The sequence below is a fragment of the Dendrobates tinctorius genome, unplaced genomic scaffold (genome assembly GCF_039654945.1).
Source record: "Dendrobates tinctorius isolate UK_male_01 unplaced genomic scaffold, ASM3965494v1 ptg000102l, whole genome shotgun sequence".
NCBI classification, from domain to species: domain Eukaryota; kingdom Metazoa; phylum Chordata; class Amphibia; order Anura; family Dendrobatidae; genus Dendrobates; species Dendrobates tinctorius.
In genome coordinates, this window is record NW_027361770.1 from 25,275,044 (window position 1) to 25,302,716 (window position 27,673).

Below are 27,673 nucleotides of genomic sequence, written 5' to 3' on the forward strand. Positions count from 1 at the left end.
AGAGATGCAATGCGCGATCTTGCCATGCTGGAACGCCGCAAGTGAGCACACTCTAGGCGAACCTTGTGCAGCAGTGCATCAAGATCCGGATAGTGCCTCAGAAAGCTCTGCACGACCAAATTGAGCACGTGTGCCAGACATGGTATGTGAGTGAGGTTGCCTAGGCCCAGAGCTGCCACTAGTTTTCGGCCATTGTCACTCACTACCAAACCTGGCTGGAGATTCGCTGGCACAAACCACACATCGCTCTCCTGCTTGATGGCATTCCAGAGCTCCTGTGCTGTGTGGCTCCGATTCCCCAAAGAAATTAATTTAAGGACGGCCTGTTGACGTTTGGCCACACCTGTGCTCATATCTGGCCTAACAGGCTCACGCAGTGCTGATTCCGAGGAACTAGAGTAGGAGGAGGACTCAATATGTACAGACTGCATTCCTGCAATCCTTGGAGTTGGCAGAATACGTACAGAGTCACTCTCCAGATCTGTACCCGGCTCCACAACATTGACCCAATGGACAGTGAGGGAAAGGTATCATCCCTGTCCATGGCTACTGGTCCACGCATCGGTGGTCAGGTGGACCTTGCTACTGATGGCATTTAGTAGCGCATTTTTAATTTTTCCCTCCACATGCTTTTGCAGGGCAGGGACAGCTTGCCTGCTGAAATAAAAGCGGCTGGGCACATTGTATTGTGGAACTGCCAATGACATAAAGTTCCGGAAGGTGTCAGTCTCCACCAGCCTGAATGACAGCATCTCAAGGGCCAGTAGTTTGGCAATGCCAGCATTCAGAGCCAGTGCTCGGGGATGGTTTGCCGAGTATGGCCGCTTTTTCTCCCATGCCTGTGCTACCGATTGCTGGTGAGTGGCCTGGGAGTGTGCTGATGACTGCGAACGTGGTTCAGTGGGTGTAATTTCACTGGGTCTCTGGACAACAGTGGCAGTGGTTCTTCCATGGCGTTCCAGTGAGGAAGCCGAACCAGCTGTGTGTGAGCTGGAGGAAGAGGCCCCAACACGAGCTGAAGAGGTGGTAGGTGCTGCTGAAGGTTGGCCTACATCTTCAGTGTGTCTGTGTAACTCCACCTCGTGCTTGGTACGCACATGTTTCCACATATTTGTGGTATTGAGGTTGGTCACATTTTTCACTCGTTTCACTTTCTGATGACACAGCTTGCATTTGACAAAGCAAAAGTCATCAGCAACTGTGTCAAAAAAAGACCACGCACTGCAAGTCCTGTTAGCGCCCGTTTTGTGTTTTGGAAGAGGATTGCTCCTCACGGGTGCCAAAGTGGAGGCTACAGGCAACCAAGTCTGCCCCCGCCCTCTCCCTCCTCTTTTGGCCGTTCGGGGAATCTCTTCCTCAGAGCTGCTCCCACCACCTTCCTGTGGCTGACGCCATGATGGGTCAAGGACCTCATCATCTCCACTTCCCTCTTCAAGCACCGGCTGGTCCTGGGTTGTCTCGCCAGCACCGTACGCACCAGAAATTGGCAACTGAGTCTCATCATCATCTGATGCATACTGAGGTGTGCTGACCATAGGCACTGGCCCACCCGCCTCTTCAGATTCAGAGGGACAAAGCAGTTGCGCATCACTGCATACTCCCTCTTCTTCACGCTCTAGAATGCTGCTTGGCTGGCCACCTCTTTCCAAGCCAACAGATTCTGAGAACAGAAGTAAAGCTTGAGATGGCTCCTGTCCAGGGCTCTCAGACTGCCTGGGCAATTTGGCAGGTGGTGAAGAGACAGATGGTTGCTCTTCAGTGCTCTGGCCTTGGGAGGATGCGGAAGTCATTGAAGTGGATGCGTTAGCTGCCATCCATCCGACAACGGCTTCAATTTGTTCGTCACGCAGCAGTGGGGTACGGCGAGGTCCTGCAAAGCTGCGCATGAAGGACTGTTGCCTGGTAAAAGTGGGGGATGCCGGGTCACTGGTGGCCACAGCAGACACCGAATCCCCACGTCCTCTCCCTGCTGAATCCCCCCCCGTCCTCTCCCTGCTGAAACTCCACGGCCACGACCACGTGCCTTACTCCCTGCCTTCTTCATCTTGGTAGACTGATAAAGATAGGCAGAAAAGTAAAAAAGGGGTGGCTTAGTGTTCTTATTCCTGAACACCTGCTAACCAGTATAAGAAACACTAATTTGGCTAAGAGTGTGTGAACTACACTTTAATATGATCTAATGTGGCCTAGACAACTGTAAAGTGGAGTGTTTGGTGAACTTTATTTCCTTTTTTTTGGGTGGGGGGAAAGTATAGGATGTGACCAAAGTTTGAAAGCTATAGTATCACAAACTTTTTGAAGCGATTACAATGCAGGAAGCTAACCTACAATGCAATTGATGAGGCTCCAAAAAATAGGGTGATACTAGCCTGGCTGGCCCTGAAGGGCACAAGCCAGCAAAAAGGCTCCTCTATCTAATCCTATATAGTGTTTGCAACCAACCAATGACAATGGATGCGGTTGGAAGCACACTAATATAGGAGCAAAAATCTGGCTAAATTAGCTGCAAAAAAAGGACTATGTATGAGGCAGTGACGCACACTGAGCGGACTACAGCTAGCGGTGGCTGTAGAACACACTGCAACGTGAGCTGCACTCACACACAGAGAGACCTGTCAGACAGCCAAAAACAGTGCAGAGAAATGGGCTATAGCCTGGAAGGCTGCTGAAAGGCTCCGCTGTCCACTCCTTTAGTGTTTGCAACCAACGTATATGGATACGTATGGAAGCACACTATACAGGAGAAAAAAAAAGCAGCAATAAAAGAAAAATGTGTATGAGGCAGAGACACACGCTGGCCGGCCTACAAGCAGACGTGCCTGCAGGACACACTACACAGCGTGGGTCTGCACTCACACAGCCCTTGCAGACAGCTGTGAAAACAGCGCTGCTAGGGAAAAGCAAGCTACAGTGGTGGTTTATGTATCCTGGGTTAAGCACTATATGTTTTGTGGAATCGCTATTTCTAACTGTCCCTCACAGTCTTCAACAGCAGACTGTCCCTAACTGAATTCACAGCAGAGTGACCAGAAATGGCGGCTGCAGCGCTTTTTATAGTGCATCATGACATCATTTCAGCAGCCAATCACAGCCATGCCAGTAGTTAGCATGCCTACATGCCTAACAGGATATGCCCACACTTCTGAGGATCCCCATTGGCTGAATCAAATCGAGCGGGCTCCTAGCATTATGGGAACTTCCGATTCCGGTATTCGATATGAAAAAAGTATCGGAACTAAGTATCGGAATTCCGATACAGCTAATATCGGCCGATACCCGATACTTGCGGTATCGGAATGCTCAACACTACTTATTAACAATTTTCTAAGGATGGTTGAAGGTAATCTTCTAAAGATTCAACAGAACATTTCGTTGGCAGTCAAACAGATCCTGAAGATCAAAAGGTGCTATACCTAAATGAAATGCAGTAACAGAATTGTAATTAATTTTTCGTTATATATAGCTATGGGTATAGTGATTTTTTTTTATTATAATGGGTATCGCCTTGGTAGTGATATATTTATCATCTTACATTGGGGAACATGTGGCATATGAATAAAGTTTTTTACAGACATTGTTCTTTAATAATTATATTTATATAAGTTATTAAACTTCTATCTTGCATAAACTGGTATATTTATATGCTATAGATTAGAGTGGCGATAACAGTGCTTTGTTGTGTCTTCCACTGGGCATTGCTGTTTATTATGTATTAAAATATTGTAATAATAAAACTAATATTTTTTGTAATATTGCTGGATCTCTTAATTTTCGGGTACCTTTTTGAGAGCAATGCCTAGTAGCAATGAGGTGAGAGCAATGCCTAGTAGACCAACATCACGAAACAATCATTGACCTCAGGGAGGCCAGTCAAAGAATACACTGCAGCAGCCATTACATTCTAGGGTACTGAAAGAAATAGCAGAGTAAATTTCAGAACCACTAGCTAGAATCTTTGAAAATTCCTGGAGAACAGAAATCCCAGAAGATTGAAAAAGTGTAAAAGTTGTTCCTATCTTCAAAAAAGGAAAGAAGATGAAGCCAAGAAATCACAGGCCAGTGAGCCATACTTCTATACCTGGAAAGATCTTTGAACAAATTATTCTGCAGCACGCATATAAGTAATTTGATAAGAACACAGTAATTAACCATAACCAGCATGGGTTTGTAGCAAAAAAGTCATGCCAGACTCATTTAAATTCCTTTTATGATGGAATCACTGTCTGCGTGGAACAGGGAAATGCGGTAGATGTAGTTTATCTTGACTGCACTAAAGCATTTGATAAAGTATCTCATACTATTCATATTGGAAAAATTAACATGTATAGGATTAACACGCCTACGGTTAGATGGATTCGTAACTGGCTCAGTGATTATACTTAAAAAGTGGTAATAAATGTTTGCACATCCAATTGGGAGAGTGTTTCACACAAGGTACCACAGAGCTCTGTCCTGGCCCAATTGTTGTTCCACATTTTTATAAACAATCTAGATAAGAGAACTGAAGGTAAACAAATCAAATTAGTAGATGATGCAAAGCTAGGAGGAATAACTAACACTAGAGAAGACAAAGAAAGGATTGTGAAGGATTTAAATAAGCTTGAACAATGGACAGCATCTTATGGAATGGAAATTAACAAGGAGAAATTTAAAATTCCACATTGAGGCAAGAAAAGCTAAAATTACATCTACAGAAAGGGAGGAATAGACTTAGGCAACAAATTAAGCAACACCATGTGTGGAAAAAAAGACTTGGGTGTACTAACAGATCACAGACTGCACATGAGTCAACAGTGTGATGCAGTAGCAAAAAAGGCAAACTTAGTTCTGTAATGTATTAGAAGAAGCATAGGGTATAGATCACATGAACTAATTATTCCCCTCTACTCAGATCTCATCTGGAATACTGTATCCAATTATGGGCACCACAATTTAAAACACACATTGAAAACCTAAAGCAAGTTCTGAGAAGAACTTCCAGGACTGTGAATGGATTGCAAACAATATCCTTAAGGATAAAGGATCTGGGAATGTTTATCTTGCAAAAAGAAGGCTAAGAGGAGACTAAACTGCTGTCTACAAGTGTCTAAAGGGATGTCAAAGTGTAGAGGGATCATCTCTATTCTCATTTGCACATGGAAACATGAGAAGCAACAGAACGAAACTGAAAAAGGGAAGATACAGATTAGATATGAGAAAAACCTTTTTGACAATGAGGGTGATCAATGAGTGGAACAAGCTGCTACAGGAGGAGGTGAGTTCTCCTTCAATGGATGTCTCCAACAGCGGCTGGACAGACATCTGAGATGTTTTAATTAATTTTGCATTGAGCAGAGGGTTAAACACAATGACTGTGTAGGTCCCTTTCATCCCTTTCATCTAACATTTTATGATTCTATGATCATTAACAGAATGGCAATCCTGATATCAGTTTCATCCACAGTGGTGATATTCAACTCTATTGTCTTATTGGATAATCTTGAAGCACAAGAAGGCTCTGTGACATCGGCTGCCCTGCACGCTGATGCCCCATCAGCGGCGGCACCCACCACAGCCTCTTCTTACTGGCGCTCCTCCACCTGCGCGCTCTCCCATCCTCGCTCCCCTTCTGCTGCGGTGCCATGCGCCGTCCTTAGTCCACGGGCGTGCGCCCGACCGCTCTCTTTACCAGGCGGTGGGCATCGCTGAGGGGCTGGGCTTCGTGACCACTTCCTGGCAATGAGGTATTTCTGGTGTCCTCCCTATGCGGAAGACGCCTGGTGATTGTGTTGTATTTCTGCACAGTTCTGGCCCCTACAGGTTCTATACTTCTCTTGTCTAGTTGTTTCCTCTGGCCCTGTTCGTGTCTTCCCTGTCTTTGCTCCGTTACCATTCTCTCTGTCTGGCCCGCCTCGTCTTGTCCGTGCATTCCACTTCGAGTCTCCCCTGCCTGTCATCTGCGTTCTTGCTTCCTGTCCGGTCTCCTTCCCTCCCCTTGGTTCTTTTGGTCTCAGCTCGTTCCTTACTATATCTGCCCCTGGGGCATGTATCTCTGCCCATCCTCCTCGTCTGTGCCTCTCACCTTCAGTCCTCATGAGTATCGCTGCCTGGTTTCTTCCTTTTCCGGTATCCCCTGCTCAGGTACTCCAGTCTTTGTCCTGCATAGCTGTTCCACTTCGGGTCCTGCGTGTCCTTTGAGCCGTCCCTCTTGGTACCGGCTGTCACAGTCCTGACCCCTGTGGTCCTGCCCCTAACGATCCCTGTATAGGGGTCGGTCATCACCTGGCGCGCTTGGCCCAGGGGCTCCAGGTCCGTGACCCAGAGGGTCCACTCTCAGACGTAGTCTGCTCCTGAGTGTCACAGTATCACCAGGCCATTGACTCCGCCGGTACCAAGGCCGCAACGCAGAAGGAACTGCTTTTCTTACGAGAGAATCAGACCTGGATTATGTCCTTTATGAAATCCATGGACTCCCGGCTGTCCACTTTGCAAACCACTGATCCAGGGCATGCTCCCCTCTTAGCCAGTCTCCAGCAGGAACTCACACAGCAGCGCGATGCTCAGTCTCACATTTTGGGATACATGGCATCCGTTGACGATCGAGTGCTTGCTTTGCAGTCCTCTGTGGCCGCTTCAACCCTACCCCAGGATGCAATTTCGTCTCCGCTCCCTCGCCTGGGTAAGCCTCCCAGGTATAGCGGAGATCCTAAGTTATGTCGGGGCTTTCTAAACCAGTGCAGACTGCACTTTGAGCTCCTGCCCCAGCAATACCCCACAGATCGCGCCAAGGTAGGCGTTCATAGTGTCCCATCTCAAGGGGGAGGCTCTGGCTTGGGTGAATCCTTTGTGGGAGAGGGATGATCCCGTAGTCTCTAGTATCCAGAATTTTCTGGAGATGTTCCGCAAGGTGTTTGACGAACCCAGATGCTTAGCTTCCACTATGGAGGCCCTTTTTAACCTCCGCCAGGGTTCCCTTACTGTAGGGCAGTACGCCATCCGCTTTCGGACTTTGTATTCTGAGCTTGGATGGAATAATGAGGCTTTGGTGGGTGCTTTTTGGAGAGGCCTCTCTGGCAAAATCAAAGACGAGCTTGCCAGTCGAGACACCTCCACCTCTCTGGAGGACCTCATATCCCTGGCTACTCGTATAGATCTGCGCTTTTTGGAATGCGCGCGGGAGTCAGCCAGGAAGAAAAAGCCCTTTAGGTTGTATCAAGCTCCCATAGCACGTTCTTGTGTACCCTCTACTAGCGCTACTCCCGAGCCCATGCAAATAGATCGTTTCAACTTGTCCGAGCAGCGGCTGGTAATTTCATTCGTCAAGAGGAGGTCGATAAACTCCAAATTCCAGTGGTCATCCTATAAAACCCGCGAGCAATCACCTCTGTTGATGGCAAATCTCTACCTGAGCTCATCACCATAGTTACTGCTGAAGTAGATCTATAAGTTGGAGTGCTCCATCTCGAGAGAATAGCTTTCTACGTTCTGCCTCAATTGTCCCATGCTGTCCTCCTTGGATTGCCCTGGCTCAGGCTGCGTGAGCCAGTTGTCGACTGGCGCTCAGGGGAGATTCTGCGTTGGGGTCATTCCTGCCATGGGCACTGTCTGCGGGCCATCGCCCATCCTCGTTCTCTGCCTAGGCCAGTCGATCCTCCGGGTCTTCCTGCGCCATATCACGTGTACGCTGATGTGTTTAGCAAGAAGGAAGCGGATTCTTTGCCCCTGCATCGAGCTTATGACTGCCCTATCGACCTGATCCCCGGAGCCACCCCTCCCAGAGGGAGAACGTATCCTCTATCCCAACAGAGACCGCGGCCATGACGGCGTACATACAAGAAAACCTGGCCAAGGGTTTTATCCGGAAATCCTCGTCCCCTGCAGGCGCAGGTTTTTTCTTTGTTCGGAAGAAAGACGGATCACTTCGACCGTGTATTGACTACTGGGGTCTGAACAATATTACCATTAATAAACGGTATCCGATTCCGCTTACTCCTGAACTCTTTGACTGGCTGAGGGGGGCCCGGATTTTCAAGAAGTTGGATCTGCGGGGAGCTTGCAATTTAATCCGGATCCGCGCAGGGGACGAGTGGAAGGCGGCCTTCAATACCCGCGATGGTCATTATGAATATCTAGTCATGCCGCTTGGTCTCTGCAATGCTTCGGCTGTGTTTCAGGAATTCGTTAACGAGGTGTTTCGGGATCTACTGTACTCCTGCGTGGTGGTGTACTTAGATGATATTCTTATTTTCTCGCCCGATCTATCCTCTCATCGGAAAAGTGTACGCATGGTCCTGCATCGTCTTCGGGAGAATCATCTCTACTCCAAAATTGAAAAGTGCCTCTTTGAGCAAACGTCGCTACCCTTCCTGGGGTATATAATCACAGATTCCGGTCTGAAGATGGATCCGGAGAAGCTCTCTGCGGTACTCAAGTGGCCCCGTCCCGTTGGTATAAAAACCATCCAGCGCTTCCTTGGATTCGCTAATTATTACCGAAAGTTTGTTCCTCATTTTTCCACAGTTAGCAAGCCCCTCACAGCCCTGATCCGTAAAGGAACTAAGCCAAACAGCTGGTCTTCTGAAGCCGAGAACTCCTTCCTTGCCCTGAAACGCTCCTTTGCTTCAGCACCGATCCTACATTAAGATGGCTCTGGAGGAATGGCGGTACCTGCTCGAAGGGGCAGTGCACCCCTTTACTATCTTCACGGACCACAAGAATTTGGCCTATCTGCCATCCGCACAAAGACTCAATTCCAGACAAGCCAGATAGGCTCTGTACTTCTCTCATTTCGATTTCAAGCTTCACTTCCGACCCGGCAATAAAAACATCAAAGCGGATGCACTCTCCAGGTCCTTGCACTCGCCTGAGGAGGATGAGGGTTCTTCTTATATTATCGAGCCTGCCAAAGTTATCACAGTGGCACCAGTGAATTTCTCTACTCCTCCGCCAGGCAAAACCTTCGTTCCTCAGAACAAACGCTCGGAGGTGCTGTGCTGGGGGCATTCCTCCAAGGTTGTGGGGCACGTTGGAACCAAGAAGACCTTCTTGCTTCTCTCCCGTTATTACTGGTGGCCTTCTATCCGCCAAGACGTTATGGACTATGTTGCCTCTTGAACAATCTGTGCTCAGAACAAAGTACCCAGCAGCCTGTCTTCCGGTCTTCTGCACCCGTTACCTGCTCCAGAGGCTCCTTGGCGGCAAATTGCAATGGATTTCGTGACAGATTTGCCCCGTTCAGCTGGATGCACTACCATCTTAGTCGAAGCAGATCGCTTCTCCAAGATGGCCCATTTCATTCCCTTGCCCGGTCTGCCGTCAGCTGCAAGGTTGACCAAGATCTTCATCCACAAGATTTTCAGACTGCATGGTCTTCCTCAACGGATTGTGTCTGATCGTGGGGTCCAGTTTACCTCTCGATTCTGGAGGGCTCTCTGTCGGCTTATGGGCACTTCTCTCGACTTCTCCTCTGCATATCACCCACAGACCAATGGGCAAGTGGAATGGATTAATCAAGTTCTGACAACTTACCTACGTCACTTTTCCAACGCCCATCAGGACAATTGGGTCTCACTTCTACCTTGGGCAGAATTTGCCCATAATAATCATCCCAACGAGTCAACCGCCAAGTCGCCATTTTTTGCGTTTTCTGGTCAGAATCCTGGTGTTCCGCTGCCCTTTTCCACATCATCAGGAGTTCACGCAGCAGATACTCTTGCCATGAAATTTTCGCAGACCTGGAAGGAGACCAGGGAGGCACTCGTGAAGGCCAGCGGCTGGTTTAAAAAACATGAAGACAAGAGACGAAAGGACCTTCCTCTGTACCATCCTGGTGACAAAGTCTGGCTTTCGACCAAGCACATCCACCTGAGAGTCCCTTCTTACAAGTTGAGTCCCCAAAACATCGGTCCTTTCGAAGTACTTGGACGCATCAATGAGGTCGCTTATAAACTGAGGTTGCCGACTTCACTCCGGGTCCCTAACGCCTTTCATATCTCGCTCCTGAAACCTGTGATTTTTCAATCGGTTCCAACCAACTCCCATTGCTTCTCCTTCACCAATTGTTTTGGATGATGTTTTTGAGGTAAAGGGCATTCTGGCTATGAAGAGAGTCAAGGGAAAGACTCTTTTTCTTATTGATTGGAAGGGATTTGGTCCTGAGGAGAGGTCCTGGGAGCCTCGAGAGAATGCTAATGCCCCTTTTATTCTGAAAAGATTTTTGGCCCACCTCCAGAGGGGGGGACATAAGGAGGGGGGTACTGTGACATCGGCTGCCCTGCACGCCGATGCCCCATCAGCGGCGGCACCCACCACAGCCTCTTCTTACCAGCGGTCCTCCACCTGCGTGCTCTCCCGTCCTCGCTCCCCTTCTGCTGCAGTGCCGTGCGCCATCAGTAGGCCGCGGGCACGTGCCCGACAGCTCTCTTTACCAGGCGGTGGGCATCGCTGAGGGGCTGGGCTTCGTGACCACTTCCTGGCAATGAGGTATTTCTGGCGTCCTCCCTATGCGGAAGACGCCTGGTGATTGTGTTGTATTTCTGCACAGTTCTGGCCCCTATAGGTTCTATACTTCTCTTGTCTAGTTGTTTCCTCTGGCCCTGCTCGTGTCTTCCCTGTCTTCGCTCCGTTACCAATCTCTCTGTCTGGCCCACCTCGTCTCGTCCGTGCATTCCACTTCGAGTCTCCCCTGCCTATCATCTGCGTTCTTGCTTCCTGTCCGGTCTCCCTCCCTCCCCCTGGGTTCTTTCGGTCTCAGCTCGTTCCTTACTATATCTTCCCCCTGGGGCATCCATCTCTGCCCATCTTCCTCATCTGTGCCTCTCACCTTCAGTCCTCACGAGTATCACTGCCTGGTTTCTTCCTTTTCCGGTATCCCCTGCTCAGGTACCCCAGTCTTTGTCCTGCATCCCTGTTCCGCTTCTGGTCCTGCTTGTCCTTCGAGCCGTCCCTCTTGGTACCGGCTGTCACGGTCCTGACCCCTGCGGTCCGGCCCCTAACGATCCCTGTATAGGGGTCGGTCATCACCTGGCGCGCTCGGCCCAGGGGCTCCAGGTCCATGACCCAGAGGGTCCACTCTCGGACATAGTCTGCTCCTGAGCATCACAGGTTCATTTGGTGGTGCTGTGGATTTGGTAGTGGCAGCAAAGACCTGTTTTCTCCAGGTCCACAACCTGAAAAAGGAAAATTTTTGCAAGACTATACAAAAAGCCTGTTATAATTATATACTTTTTATGCGAACAGCAAACCTGTTGTGGATTCCAAAAAAGGGTGACTTTTTCCACAGCTATTTGAGAAGCCATTAATTCTTTGCTTTGAAAAGTTCTGTGCACACCTGTTTTTGCACTCTAATTAAAGGGAAAAATGTTATATGCCTTGTGAAAAAGCTTTCATTTTCATTTAGCAAAGAATAGAGCTCTTAATACTCTCCACCAAGGATAATGTTTCCCCAACCTGTGTGAAAAACTTCTTCCTCTTTCACCGTCTGTGTATAAACACCAGCAAGGCAGTAATGTTTGGACCATTTTTACAACATAAGTTGTCTAAAAATGCACTGAAATGTTTTGTTAAATTGGCAATTTGTTACCAACAGTTACCATTCATTCTTCATGTTCCTCTGCTCAGATGGGTTAAGGTCCCTTGGACATTAGTAAGGCTGATTTTGTAGTAAAGATCACAAAATTGGTTCAATACAGTCCTAAGAGACCTCTGAGTGTTTTACACATCATTGTGATTCACAGAATCACAGCAAATCATTCACTAAAATAGAAAAGAAAAAAGCCAGCTCACCGATATTCAGAAGGTGCACAGAACTCCGTTCTGATGAGACGTAACCATATGAAGGAAAAACAAAGTTGCTGTTCCGGCTCCTTGTAATAAAATTTCAAGTTTATTCCTTAGTATTAAAATGTGACACGCTCCTGGACCACACTATGGTGCACATGAGGACATGAGCGACGCGTTTCGATCGCTGTGACGATCTTTATCAAAGCTACTAGCTTTGACTATACAATGATTGTAGGACTTCCCTATAAAGGCAGTCTATTATATATATTTTTATTTTTGATCTTAAATTTATATTTTTTACTTGTATTGTGTAGTTGCTGTTATTAAAAGCTGGAAAGGAGTTGAGCATTGGGCGTTTGAAGCATGCATCTAACCAGTAAGTTAAATTCTGTCACAATGTGCAGTAATGTTAAAGTGTTGTAATGTCTGGAGCAAACAATCAAATGATCAGTTGTTCAAACATCCTTGAATGTTTATGGTTATAAAAAAATCTAAAATTTAATCCTTTCGCTGTCAAGCCTGTTTTCATCGACATAAAATGGCTAATTTTATGTGATAAATAACCCTGTAACTCTTCAATGGATCCCACTGATTGTGAGATAATTTTTTTGCGACATATTTTACTTCATGACAGTAGTAAAATTTATTTGATATGACTTGCATTTAATTGTTAAAAAATGTAAATTTGGCGAATATTTGGTAAATTTTGCAATTTTCAAACTTTTAATTTTTATTCTCCTAAATGAGAGAGTTATGTTAAGCAAATAAGTTAATAAACAATATTTCACACATAACTATCTTTACATCAGCACAATTTTTGAAACATTATTTTTTTGTTAGGAAGTTAGACGGGTTAAAAGTTGGGACCACCTCACATTGGAAGTAACTTTGGAACATCTATATAACAGAAAATACCCAAAAGTGAAACAATTCTAAAAACTGTATCCATCAAGTTTCTCAAAACCACATTCAAGAAGTTTATTAACCCTTCAGGTGCTTCACAGTAACTGAAGCAACGTGGAAGGAAAAAATGAACATTTAACTTTTTTTCGCAAAGAAAAGGAATAATTTGCACCCCATTTTTTATTTTCACAAGAGTAACAGGAGAAAATGGAAACAAAAGATTGTTGTGCAATTTATCCTGAGCATACCGATACCCCGTATGTGGGAGAAAACTACTGTTTAGATGCACAATACAGCTCAGTAGAGATTTTTTAAATGCAAAATGTGCTTGAATCTTTTGCTGATGCCGTGTTGCTTTTGGAGAGCCACTGATGTCCCTAAACAGTGAAAATTAAAAAGGTAAAATTTCCCACAAAAATGTTGATTTAGCCCCAAATGTTTTCATTTTTACAAGAATAGCTGGAGAAAATAAACCTCAAAATTTCCTTTTCAATTTCTTCTGAGTACACTGATACATGTGGTCAAAAACTACTTTTGAGGCACAGTGCAAATATCAGAAGGGAAGAAGCTCCATATTGGAGTTCAGATTTTGCCGGACTGGTTTGAGGGTACCATGTTATATTATTAGAGCCCCTGAAATTCCAGAACTGCAAAACCCCAATAAGTGACCCAATTTTACAAACAACACCTCTCAATGAATTCATCTAGTTGTGCAGTGATCATATTGACCCCACAGGTGTGTCACATGATTTTATACCATTGGGCAGTGAAGAAAAAATAATTACATCTTTGCTATAAAAATATTGTTATAGCCCCATAATTTACATTTTAACACTGGGAAATGGGTAAAAATGGAACCAAAATTTGTCCCACGATTTCTACTGAATGTAGAAATTTCCACATATGTAGCTGTACAGTACTGCTTAGCCACACGGCGAGACTCAGAATGGAAGACTGAGTGCTATTTGCCTCCTGAAGCACAGATTTCCCAAGAATAGTTTGCAGACTCCACTAAAGACCCCCAAAGAGCTAAAAGAGCAGAATCAAGTGACCCAATTTTGGAAATTATTTCCCTTTGATAATTAAATCTACATATGCAGTGATGATTTTGACTCTATGAGTGTCTTCCAGAAACAAGCAGTAGTGTATGTTGCTGAGTGGAAATTGCAAACTGTCATTGTTATGCCCAGTATGTTGTAACATAACATAGTAACATAGTTTTGAAGGCTGAAGGAAGACCTTATGTCCATCTAGTTCAGCCTATTTTTAGTGCAGCTGTTCTGTATTGTTGATCCTGGGGAAGGAAAAAAAACCCACAGAGTAGAAGCCAATTTTCTCCATAGGGAAAAAAATTCCTTCCCCTAAGCTAGGTCAACCATCTACCTATAATATTCTGTTATTCGTAACCTTCTATACTGTTACTCACAAGAAAAGCATCCATTCCTTTCTTAAATTCATTCAGTGAGTTGGCCACCACCACTTCCTCAGGAAGAGAATTCCAGAGCCTCACTGCAATTCTGTAATCACCAGTACGTTGTAGTGCCCTGTACAATGTAGTGTCCAGCTCATGCTTCTGGAGACATGCACCATTAAACTATGTGAGCTGTCATCTTTACAAAAATGCCAAACATGTGGCTGCCATATATGGTTTAGGCACACTGTGAGGAACAGAAGGAAGGAGGTATTTGGATTTGGGAAGGCAGATTTTGCTGATTTTCTTTTGGGGGTGAACCAACCCTAGAGCTTTTTCAGAGCCTTTGTACAAACAGTAACGTGAAAGCCCCCTATATTTCCATTAACAGATGAAAGAACTAAGTTGGGACTTGCTTTTTTTTGTGGGTTGAGTTGGAGCTTGTATTGGAAACATTTTACATAATGTTTGAGATCACATTTATCCAGCACTCAACACAGACGCTATACATAAGAAACCCCTGAGGGAGCCACTGACTGTAATTGAGGCCACAGACTTAAGCCCCCGTTACACACTGCGATATCGCTAGCAATATCGCTGTAAAGTCACCGATTTTGTGACGTTACAGCGATATTACTAGCGATATCGCTGCATGTGATACTTACCTCCGACTGACTCCCCCGCTGGTTATCGCTGATCGCGCGAGAAGCTGCTGGACCATTCCTCGTCGTCCACTTCCTGCAGCGCTTCCTGCTGTGATGACGAGTGACGCGTGGAGCCGGGCGGGAGGACGCAGGATCGCCGCATCTGACAGGTAAGTAGCGATCCCCGTCCCCTGCGATGTCGCTGCTGAGATCTGCCTGTGTGGCAGCTCACTAGCGACCACCCAGCGATTCACCAGCGATCCTCACCGCGTCATATCGCTGGTTGGGATCGCTGGTGAGTCGCTAGGTGTAACGGTACCCTTACTCTGGACTCTGTCTTTCCTCTGTTCAACATTGTCCTTGTTTTCAGAACTGCACAAAACTGTGGAGGGCCGGCTTTTTATGAATGCCTAAAAAATGGACACTGTTGGATCACAGGTCAGGCTGCATCCATAGTGACTCTATCTGCCTCATCATAAAGTACTGTCTGAATGATGTTTTTCAGAGATTTACATTAACAATTCTGGTGTAAGTGTTAGGGCTAGCGGAATGCACCAAGTAACAAGTATGGTAGCAAAGGTGCGTTCCCAGCCCGGGGTCCACCATGCAGAGATGTTTCCTGATGCTAGGTAATGGCGAAGACTATGTGGCAAAATAACAGATGAACACGCGCGGATTAGTGTCACCTGATGTGTAGTGGAGCAAATTCTGTTGCTCCACAGAAGCGCCTAGCCACTGAGCATAAATACCAAAGCCTGTTAACCTCACAGGGCTCGGCAGGGTGAGCACTAGTAAACAGTCACAGGACTCTGCCCCAGAGGAAAAGGGTTAGAGTCCCTCTAGACCACTAGCACTCGGCGCCACAGCTGCGGTGCCAGAAAGATGGTAACAGAAATATAAGTGCACCAAGTGCACACTGCACCGCTCTGACAGATGCCACTAACCACCCAGACTAGGAAGGAAAGCGCTAGACTTGCGCATGGCGCCTCACTGGCAAATGCAGCTACTTAATGCGGTACTGAGGTGCCTTAAGCTGAACAGCACCGTGAGGCGCTAAGTGAGGTGCTGTGACTAGGTAGCACAGTGGCGGAAGACAATGCCATGTGTAGGCACTGACTCTATACCCTAAACCCTACAAGTAAGCACAACCAGAGGGAGGGAATCTTAATGAGTCAGTCACCAGTTTAAGCATCCATCATCACTCACACAAATAGCAATAAGAGTCTATACCAGCGCATGGCCGAGCGTCCATGCAAGTCTTTTATAGTGACAACCTTCCGGGACCTTCCCCATGGTCCAATTGGAACTGCCACGGGACCTGAGCATGTGACCCCTGAACTCCAATGAGAGGTTGAGCCATGGGCATGCTCAGTGGAGCAAAAAAGGGACTTAGTCCCAGGAGCTGCTCGCTGCCGACTAGTGCAGGTTGCTGCAGCTGAACCAGGGATGGCAGCAGCAACCAACCTAATAGCTTTAGCTTGAGCAAGGCTCCGGGATCGATGTCTTTGCTGAGCAGCCTCCTCTGCGGCCGGAACTGAATAGCAGACCTCAGAAGGCAAGGCTTGAGCTTCCTCCTGTGCAGAGGCAGGAACCTGACGCCTAATATTACACCCCCTAGGGCTCGCTCCCCCCTGAGCCTCGCTACGCTCAAAGGCTGCAATGAGTAGCAGAGCCTGGATGTTCTCCATAGGCTCCCAGGTCCGATCCTCTAGACCATGACTCTTCCAGTCCACCAGATAATACTTTTTCTCTTGTACCACCCTGCATCCCACAATGGCATTCACCTCAAACTCATCCGAGGACAAGCCTGATGTCCCGGCAGATGACTCGGAGAATTGGGACATGTGGGCGGGCTTAAGGAGAGAAACATGGAAGGTATCGGTGATACCCAGGCATGGAGGAAGGGCCAGCCGGTAGCCCACATAGTTTACCTGTTCGAGGACCTTGAAGGGACCTATGTAGCGAGGCGTGAACTTAGTGGACTCGACCCACAGCCTGATGTTACGGGCAGAGAGCCACACTAAGTCACCAGGGGCGAAGGTTGGAGCATGGCACCAGTGTGCATCCACGGATACCCTCATTCTCTCCTTGGAAGCCTGAATTGCATCCTGGGTGCGGTCCCAAATATCACATGCATCCACCGCCCAGTCTGCCACCCTAGAGTCGGTGTATGACACGGGCATGGGCACAGGGATGCGCGGATGCTGGCCATAGTTAAGGAGGAATGGAGTCTGACCGGTGGAGTCGGCCACAGCGTTGTTCAATGTGAACTCCGCCCATGGTAGCAAGGATGCCCAGTCATCCTGCCTGGCCAAGACAAAATGTCATAGGTATGTGACCAGGGTTTGGTTGGCCCTCTCTACCAACTCGTTCGTCTCGAGATGATAGGCCGAGGAGAGATTCAGCTCAATGCTGAGCATGCGACAGAGCTCTCTCCAAAATTGAGATGCGAACTGGGGACCCCGGTAACTGATAATCTTTTCCAGCATGCCGTGTAGGCAGACGACGTGCTTGATGAACAGCGCTGCCAGGCCCCGAGCAGAAGGTAGCCGAGAGAGAGGCACCAGGTTCACCATTTTAGAGAAATGGTCAGTGATGACCCAAATAACCGTGCTGACACTAGACTTAGGTAGATCCACCACAAAGTCCATGCTGACCATCTCCCAGAGCTTGTCCGACACCAGCAGGGGTTAAAGTAACCCAGCAGATCGCTGCCGAGAAGACCTATTCTTGGCGCAGGAGGCGCACGCCCAGATGTAGTCTCTGACTTCGAGGGCCATGTGCTGCCACCAGTACGTCCTCGCCAGGAGCACAGATGTCCATTTCGTCCCAAAGTGTCCACCCACCATGGACAAGTGAGCCCAAGAAAGGACCTCCAGTCACAAGTGGGCGGGGACAAATGTCTTGCCTGGAGGCACCGACTCGAGGACAACCGGAGTCACGGTCCTCAGTCTCTCAGATGGAACAATCAGACAAGGCTTTGCCTCCTCCTTCTCTGATGACACTATACTGTAGAGCGAGAGATTGCATCAGCTTGGACGTTCTTCTCCCCGGAAAGAAAATGAAGGGTGAAATGGAACCGGGAGAAGAATAGGGACCATCTGACCTGGCGAGAATTGAACTGTTGGGCAGTCTGTAGGTAAACCAAGTTTTTGTGGTCGGTGAATACCTGGAAGGGAAACAGAGCCCCCTCCAGGAGGTGTCTCCACTCCGAGAAGGCCAACTTCATTGCTAGCAACTCCCTGTCCACAATGGAGTAGTTCCTCTCCGCCGGTGAAATGGTCTTGGAGAAGAAGAAGCAAGGCTGCTTCCCACCTTGAGCATCCTTCTGGAAGAGGACCACTCTGGCACTGACGGAAGAGGCATCCACCTCCAGAATGAAGGACTTATCCACATTGGGACAGTGTAGGATGGGATCTATAGTAAAGTGGGATTTGATGGAGAATAAGGCCTTGGAGACCTGCTCTGACCACACATTGGGATTTGCTCCCTTCTTGGTGAGGACTACCAGGAGAGATACCCAGGTGGGGAAGTGGGGAATGAACGGGTGGTAGTAATTCACGAACCCCAGAAAGCACTGCACCACTTTGAATGAGTGGGGTTCCTGCCAGTCCATTACCACCTGCAGTTTGGCAGGATCCATAGCCAAACCCTCGGCAGAAATGAAATAGCGCAGGAAAGGTAAGGACTCCTGCTTGAACAGGCACTTCTCCAACTTGGCGTAGAGTGTTGTGAGTTCATTTTCCCCTTAACCATTGAAGTCTGATGAACTCCCTCTTCTGGTGAAGGAAGGTAGTGAGGCTGATTACCAAACACCTGAGCAGAATGATGATGACTGGGTGACTGGAATTGCTGACTGGATATAAGGCAGCCGACGCCCTTCTGCCTTACGGGTGATTTCTCTGAGGGATTCTAGGAGACTAGTCTGATTCCTGCTCCTCCAAAGCTAACTTTTCTGCTCTGCTTTTTGCATTTGTGTTTTGGTTTTGTTTTGCCTTGTTTTTCTGGATTTCTGCCATTCCCTGTTGGGGTGAGCTGAATACCTTTTTGCTCTGTCTTCAGAAAATACCTGAGTACTGATATAGTCTTTTTGAAGCCTAGCGTCTTCAGGGCTTTTTTCCCTATCAGTCTGTTGGCTCTTGTTTTGATAGGGTTTTTGGCGGATTGCAGACAGCAGCTTTTCTATCCTGTCCTATTTAGTTAGCTTGGGCCCCATCATTTGCTCAGCCTATCTTTCTATCTGTGTGAGTGTTTTTTCATCTTTCTTCACCGTCATTATATGTTGGGGGCTGCCTATTGCTTTGGGATCTGCTCTGGGGCAGTTTAGATTTCCCTTTCTGTCTTTAGGCTATTTAGTTCTCCGGCTGTGATCGAGGGGTCTAGGGCACCGTAGGAACCCCCCCGGCTACTGCTAGTTGTTGTTGATAGGTTCAGGGGTCTACAATCCGATAGCTGCCAAGTTCTCTGGTTTTCTGGACTTAGCTAGTATTTCTGTTTTTGCCTCCTACGGTGACTCATTCATAACAGAATCACCCGCCATACCGCAGATCCTAGGGTACTCAATAGCAGGAAAGAATTGTAAAAAAAAAAAAAAAAAAAAAGGTGTCAGAATTTCTTTGTGTATATTTTTTCCTCTATATCTCTGAGGCTGTAGGGGGAATTTTTTTTTTCTCTCAATGGAGATAAAGAAATTGTCTGATCGTGTGGAGCAGCTCGCTGCGGAAGTGCGGGGAATTTCCGCCTACCTTGCTCATTCACATGCTGCTGAACCAAAGATTCCTACTCCTGATGTGTTTTTTGGGGATCAGTCTAAATTTTTGAATTTCAAAAATAATTGTAAATTATTTTTTGCCTTGAAGCCTAACTCATCAGGGAGCTCCACGCAGCAGGTTAAAATTGTCATCTCTTTGCTGCGTGGCGATCCCCAGGATTGGGCGTTTTCTTTGAAACCAGATGATCCTATTCTAACTAATGTGAACGCATTTTTTCAATCCTTGGGGTTGTTGTATGACGAACCTAATGCTATTGATCAGGCTGAAAAGACCCTGTGGGCATTGAGCCAGGGTCGAGATTCTGCAGAATTGTACTGTCAAAAATTCCGAAAGTGGGCGGTCCTAACTGCCTGGAATGATAATGCCTTGGCAGCTCTCTTTCGGAAGGGTTTGTCAGAAGCCATAAAAGATACTATGGTGGGATTTCCTGTTCCCTTTGGTCTTGACGATTCTATGTCATTAGCCATACAGGTTGATCGGCGTTTACGTGAACGCAGGACTGCACAAGAGTTGTTGCCACCTGTTGAACAAGTGTCTGAACCTATGCAATGTGATAGAGTTTTGTCCAGGGAGCAACGTCAGGAGTTCAGAAAGCGTAATAACCTGTGTTTTTTTTGTGGAGATGCCTCGCATATTATTTCTGTCTGTCCTAAATGAGAGAAACGTTTTGCACACACGTTTTCTGTGGGTGGTGTTCAACCTAAGTTTCTTCTGGCAATTACTCTGATCTGCTCCCTGTCCACATTTTCTGCCAAGGCTTTTGTGGATTCGGGAGCAGCCCTGAACCTAATGGACTTGGATTTTGCTAAACGTTGTGGATTTCCTATGACACCTCTGCGGACGCCTATCCCTTTGAGGGGGATTGATGCTACTCCTTTGGCGAAAAATAAACCTCAGTTTTGGACCCAGGTGGTAATGCGGGTCGCCCCAGACCATCAAGAAAATTGCAGATTTTTGGTGTTGCATAATTTGCATGATACCATTGTTCTGGGGTTTCCCTGGTTGCAAATTCATAAGCCAGTTTTGGATTGGAAATCTGTGTCTGTGGTGAGTTGGGGTTGTCGGTGTGCCCTTAGTGAGGCTCCGCTTTTTTCCACCTCTCCTCAGTCGCATGATGTTCCTGACTATTTGGCGGACTTTTATTGTGTATTTAGTGAGTATGAGTCTGCGTCTTTGCCTCCTCATAGGAGTTATGACTGTGCAATTGAACTGAGCCCGGGGTGTAAATTTCCCAAGGGTCGGCTCTTCAATTTATCTGTACCCGAGCACGAGGATATGCGATCCTATATTAAGGAGGTATAGGAGAAGGGTCATATTAGACCATCCTCTTCACCCTTAGGTGCCGTTTTTTTTTTTGTGGCCAAAAAGGATGGTTCATTAAGGCCTTGTATTGATTATCGTGCCCTCAACAAAATTACTATTAAATATCAGTATCCGTTACCCCTGATTTTGGATCTATTCTCCAGAGTTAAAGGTGCTTGCTGGTTTACCAAGCTTGACCTCAGGGGGCGTATACTGTATTCTTATCCGCATTAAGCATGGGGATGAATGGAAGACGGCGTTTAATATTCCGGAGGGACATTTTGAGTACCTGGTGATGCCTTTTGGGCTCACTAATGCCCCTTCTATCTTCCAGTGCTTCATGAACGATATATTCCGAGACTTTGTGGATAAATTTTTGATTATCTATCTGGATGATATTTTGATCTTCTCCAAGGATTGGGATTCTCATGTGGAACATGTTCGGACTGTGTTCCGGATCTTGAGGGAGAATTCCCTTTATGTCAAAGGATCGAAATGCCTTTTTGGGGTACAGAGGATTTCATTTTTGGGATTTATTTTGTCTCCGTCAACTATTGAAATGGACCCGGCCAAGGTACAGGCCATTTATGATTGGGTTCAGCCCACTTCTTTGAAGGCCCTCCAGAAGTTTTTGGGTTTTGCTAATTTTTATCGGAAATTTATAGCAAAATTTTCTTGTATTGCCAAGCCATTGACTGATCTGACTAAGAAGGGTGCTGATGTGTTGAATTGGTCTCCGGAGGCTGTTTCTTCCTTTCAGGAGTTGAAGCGAAGATTCACTTCTGCCCCGGTTTTGCGGCAACCTGATGTCTCACTCCCGTTCCAGGTAGAGGTGGACACTTCTGAGATTGGTGCAGGAGCTGTTTTGTCCCAAAAGGATCCTGTAACATCTAAAATGAATCCCTGTGCTTTCTTTTCCCGAAAGTTCTCTCCATCTGAACGAAACTATGATGTGGGGAATCGGGAACTGTTAGCCATGAAATGGGCATTTGAGGAGTGGAGACATTGGTTGGATGGAGCTAAACATCAAGTTGTGGTCCTCACTGACCACAAGAATTTGATTTACCTGGAGTCGGCCAAATGCTTGAACCCTAGACAGGCTAGGTGGGCCTTGTTTTTTACACGTTTTGATTTTGTGGTCTCTTTTCTTCCGGGCACTAAGAATGTCAAGGCAGACGCCCTCTCTAGGAGCTTCTTTGCTGATTCTCCTGTGGTGACCAAGCCTGCTACCATCTTAGGCGAAGGGGTAGTTCTTTCTGCCATCTCGCCCGATTTGAGACGTGCTCTGGAAGAGTTCCAGGAGGACAAACCTGAGCGTTGTCCCAGTGGAAAGTTGTATGTTCCTGACCAGTGGAAGAAGAGAGTGATGTCTGAAGTTCATTGCTCTGCTTTGGCTGGTCATCCAGGTATTTTTGGTACTAGAGATCTGGTGAGTCGGTCTTTTTGGTGGCCCGCCTTGTCTCGTGATGTCAGGAATTTTGTGCAGTCCTGTGGGACTTACTCCCGGTCTAAACCTTGTTCTCGCTCTAGTGGGTTGTTGATGCCTTTGCCGGTCCCCAGGAGGCCATGGACCCATATTTCAATGGATTTCATCTCTGATATGCCTGTCTCTCAGAGAATGACTTTTATTTGGGTGATTTGTGATAGGTTCTCTAAGATGGTTCATCTTGTACCACTCCCTAAGTTGCCATCTTCCTCTGAGTTGGTGCCCCTGTTTTTGCAACAGGTGGTTCGCTTGCACGGGATTCCTGAGAACATTGTATCTGACAGAGGAGTTCAGTTTGTGTCTAGATTTTGGAGGACTTTCTGTTCCAAGCTGGGAATTCAGTTGTCCTTCTCCTCTGCTTTTCACCCTCAGACCAATGGGCAGACGGAGAGAACAAACCAGACCTTGGAGTCGTATTTGAGATGTTTTATTTCCGCTGATCAGGATGATTGGGTTTCATTTTTGCCCTTGGCCGAATTTGCTTTAAATAATAGAGCTAGTTCTGCCACTTTGATGTCACCTTTTTTTGTAACTTTGGGTTTCATCCTCGATTTTCTTCAGGGCAGGTGGAGCCTTCTGCCTGCCCAGGTGTTGACACTGTAGTGGAGAGAATGCACCAGATCTGGGACCAAGTGGTGGATAAGTTATCGCTCTCCCAGGAAAATGTCCAGCGGTTTTCCAACTGACATAGGACCATTGGTCCCCAGTTTAAGGTTGGTGATATTGTTTGGTTATCATCAAAAAATATCGCTATGAAGGTGGCTTCTCCTAAGTTTATGCTTAGATTTATTGGACCTTACAAGATTTTGGAGATTATTAATCCGGTCTCTTTTCGTTTGGCTCTTCCTGTCACATTTAAAATCCATAATGTGTTTCATAAGTCCTTGTTGAAGAGGTTTGTTGAACCAGTTGTTCCTGGGGTGGCACATCTGGACCCTGTATTGGTTGAAGGTAACATGGAATATGAGGTAGAGAAGATACTGGATTCCCGTCTGGCTAGACGGAGACTCCAGTATTTGGTTAAGTGGAAGGGTTATGGTCAGGAGGATAATTCCTGGGTCTCTGCCTCTGATATTCATGCCAAAAGATTGGTGTGTGCCTTTCATCGGGCTCACTCTTATCGCCCTGGTGGCGTGGATGATGATTCGGTGACCCCTCCTCAAGGGGGAGGTACTGTTGTGAGTTCATTTTCCCCTTCACCATTGAGGTCTGATGAACTCCCTCTTCTGGTGAAGGAAGGTAGTGAGGCTGATTACCAAACACCTGAGCAGAATGATGATGACTGGGTGACTGGAATTGCTGACTGGATATAAGGCAGCCGACGCCCTTCTGCCTTGCGGGTGATTTCTCTGAGGGATTCTAGGAGACCAGTCTGATTCCTGCTCCTCAAAAGCTAAGTTTTCTGCTCTGCTTTTTGCATTTGTGTTTTGGTTTTGTTTTGCCTTGTTTTTCTGGATTTCTGCCATTCCCTGTTGGGGTGAGCTGAATTCCTTTTTGCTCTGTCTTCAAAAAATACCTGAGTACTGAAATAGTCTTTTTGAAGCCTAGCGTCTTCAGGGCTTTTTTCCCTATCAGTCTGTTGGCTCTTGTTTTGATAGGGTTTTTGGCGGATTGCAGGCAGCAGCTTTTCTATCCTGTCCTATTTAGTTAGCTTGGGCCCCATCATTTGCTCAGCCTATCTTTCTATCTGTGTGAGTGTTTTTTCATCTTGCTTCACCGTCATTATATGTTGGCGGCTGCCTATTGCTTTGGGGTCTGCTCTGGGGCAGTTTAGATTTCCCTTTCTGTCTTTAGGCTATTTAGTTCTCTGGCTGTGATCGAGGGGTCTAGGGCACCGTAGGAACCCCCCCGGCTACTGCTAGTTGTTGTTGATAGGTTCAGAGGTCTGCAATCCGATAGTTGCCAACTTCTCTGGTTTTCTGGACTTAGCTAGTATTTCTGTTTTTGCCTCCTACGGTGACTCATTCATAACAGTAGAGGGAGTTGGCCCGTAAGCGGTCGAAGACCTTGCAAACCTCTTTCCAGTGGTAGTCAATATCTGGTGAGAAGATGAGAATATCATCCAGATAGACCACCAGCAAGGTGGAGAGTATATGCCAAAAGATATCGCTTACAAAGTCTTGGAAGATGTCAGGGGCATTACAGAGCCCAAAGGGCATAACCAGGTTGTTGTAATGACCATCCCTGGTGTTAAAAGCTATCTTCCATTCGTCCCCCTCACGGATGCGTATCAGGTTATAGGCTCACCGCAGATCCAGTTTGGAAAAAACCCTTGCTCCTCGCAACCTATCGAACAATTCCGATATCAGGGGATACTTATTCATAACGTTAATAGCGTTAAGACCCCTGTTATCAATGCAGGGATGCAATTCTCCTTTCTTCTGTTGGACAAAGAAGAATCCAGCCCCTGCCTGTGACACCGATTTCCTAAATGAATCCTCTTGCCAGATTCTCCCTGATATACAGAGACATGGCCTCTGTCTCCGGGAGAGATAGGAGATAGACACGACCCCGAGAATGTCCAGCACCAGGCAAGAGGTCAATAGGACACATAGGGGCAGTGCGGCGGAAGACTCTCCACGGCTTTCTTGGAGAAAACATCTGCATACCGTAGATAGAGCTTGGGAAGCAAGGAGAGATTTGTGGGAATCTCTGTGGCAGCAACCTGTACGCAGTCCCTCTGACACCTACCCTCACAGAACTTACTCTAACCTAGAATTTTCCCTAAGGACCACTCTATGTGAGGAGAGTGGAAACATAACCAGGGAACCCCTAGGAGGACCTGGTCGATGCCCTCAGGCATTATAAGGAGAGATAATGTCTCCTGATGGGAAGGATACAGTGAGAGCCTCAGTGGAGCAGTCTGGTGGGTAATCTGGGAAGGTAGTGTCGCACCGTTCACCACTCTGATAGTGACTGGTTGGGGTCAGTTGCCCTCCGCCCCAGAGTCCATGCAAACCTCCACGACCAGAGTAGAAGAATTGAACTCAAGCGTTCCCTTAAATGAGAGTTTGGAGGAGAATATCACTGTGTCTAGTAGGCACCCTCCGATAACCACTAGACGCGAGCGTTTCCCTACCGCTGTGGGCACTGTTGTGAATTTAATTTCTGGCCTACCTCTGGTTACTAGTGAAGGTAGTGGAGCTGGTTATATTGACAGAGGGGTCACGAGTTCTCTTTCCGGGCTCCCTCTGGTGGTTACAGGAGGTAATGGAGCTGATCTAATTAACAGAGGTCTGCCACCTGACAATGAGGAGGACGATTGGACATCTGGAGTCTCTGATTGGATTTAAGACAGCCGACTCCCTCTATCCCTGCTGGTGATTTTTTTCCTGCGTCCTGAGGTCTTAGTTTTCAGCTCAGTCCCTGCATGCTCAAGCTAAGTGTTCTTTTGCTATTGTTCACACTTGATTTGGTTTTGTCTATTTCAATTTTGTGTGGTAAGCCAGCCCCGGCTGGGGCTGTGCTGAATTTCCATCCTTATGTTACTGTTTGTGCCAGTTTGTTTTTGTCCCTGATTAGATTGGCCTCTCTTTGCTCTGCTTTCAGAATATACCAGAGTGCTGATATAGTGGGCAAAGTCTAGTGACTTCAGTGTTTTTTCTATCAGACGTGTTGGGCATTTTTTGCAGGGTTTTTTGCGTGATTGCAGACAGTGTCTTTCCTTTCCTGTGCTGTCTAGTTAGTTTGGGCCCCATCGTTTGCTCAGCCTATTTTCCTACCTGCGTTTGTGTTTTCATCCTGTCTCACCGACAATATATGTTTGGGGGCTATCTATTCCTTTGGGGTCTGCTCTGGGGCAGTTTAGATTTCCCCTTTCTTGCTTTAGGCTTATTTAGTTCTCCGGCTGTGTCAAGGTGTCTAGAATCATCAAACGTATGCTCCACGGCTACTGCTAGTTGTGTGGATAGGATCAGGGGTCTGCAATCCGCTTAGTTACCAACCTCACTGGTTTTCTGTGGCTTAGCTTGGTCTTGCTTTCCTCCTCGGTGACCCAATCATAACAGGCACCTGTTGGCAAGGTGACCAGTCTGCCATCAATGAAAACAGACCATGGGCACTTGCGTGGACCGGGACTTGGAACACGTGCCGGACACACCTCCATGGCCTCTGGAGGCTTGGGCGCCTGACCGGGAGGCTCCAGAGGTATTAGCGAAAGTTGGTGCCAATCTAAATTACTGATTGGACTGGGAGCGCTCCAACTCTCGCTCCGTGAATCGAAGCTTGATGCGGGTGGAGACAGTATGGAGCTCCACCAGAGACGTTGGAACCTCCCTCTGGTGGCCAGGGTGTCTTTGATGTGATCAGCCAGACCTCTCCAGAATACGGGTATGAGAACCTTATCTTGCCACTCCAGATCTGAGGCCATAGTCCTGAAGAGGATGGCATACTGGCTAACCAAAGATGAGCCCTGTGCTAAAGCCAGCAGCTGGAGAGTGGTGTCATGTGTGACCCATGGTCCCAGAAAGACCTGCTTCAGATTGACTAGTAACTGTGTGGCACTTTGTACCATGGGATCACCGAGCTCCCACAGTGGAGTGGTCCACTCTAAGGCCCTGCCCGACATGAGGGAGATGATGAATCCCACCTTGGCCTGCTCAGGAGGGGAATCGTGTGGCCAGGAGCTCAACCTGAATAGAACACTGGCTCATGAAACCCCTGCAGGAAGCACTATCACCTGAGAATTTCTCGGGTAGCAGGAGACGGAACAAAGTCATTACAGGGATGGCAGTGGAGATATGGGAGTCAGCCTCTGTGGCTGCCTGAACAGCAGACGAGGTTACATCCGCAGCCGAGGTTGAACGCTCTAGAGCTGCCAACCTGCCCTCCAGCTGCTGGATGTACCTATGCAGACGCTGGTCGTCCACCATTACTAGCCAGATGCTGGTGCTAGTATACTGTTAAGGCTAGCGTAATGCACCAAGTAATAAAGGATGGTAACAAAGATGCGTTCGCAGCCTGGGAGCCACCGTGCAGAGATGTTTGTTGCTCTTCAGTAATGGTGGAGGCGACGCAGCAACATAACAGACTAACACATGCGGGGTAGTGTCACCCGGTGTATACTGGAGCGAATTCTGTTGCTTCACAGAACCGCCTAGCCACTGAGTATAAATACCAAAGCCTGTTAAACTCAAAGGGCTCTGCCGGGTGAGCGCTAGTAAAAAGTCACAGGACTCTGCCCCAGAGGCAAAGGGATAGAGTCCCTCTAGCCCACTAGCGCTTGGCGCCACAGCTGCAGTGCCTGAAAGAGGGTAACAGAAATATAAGTGCACCAAGTGCGCACTGCACTGCTCCGGCAGACTCCACTAACCACCCAGACTAGGGAAGGAAAGCACTAGACTTGCGCATGGCGCCGCACTGGCAAATGCAGCTACTTACTGCGGTACTGAGGTCC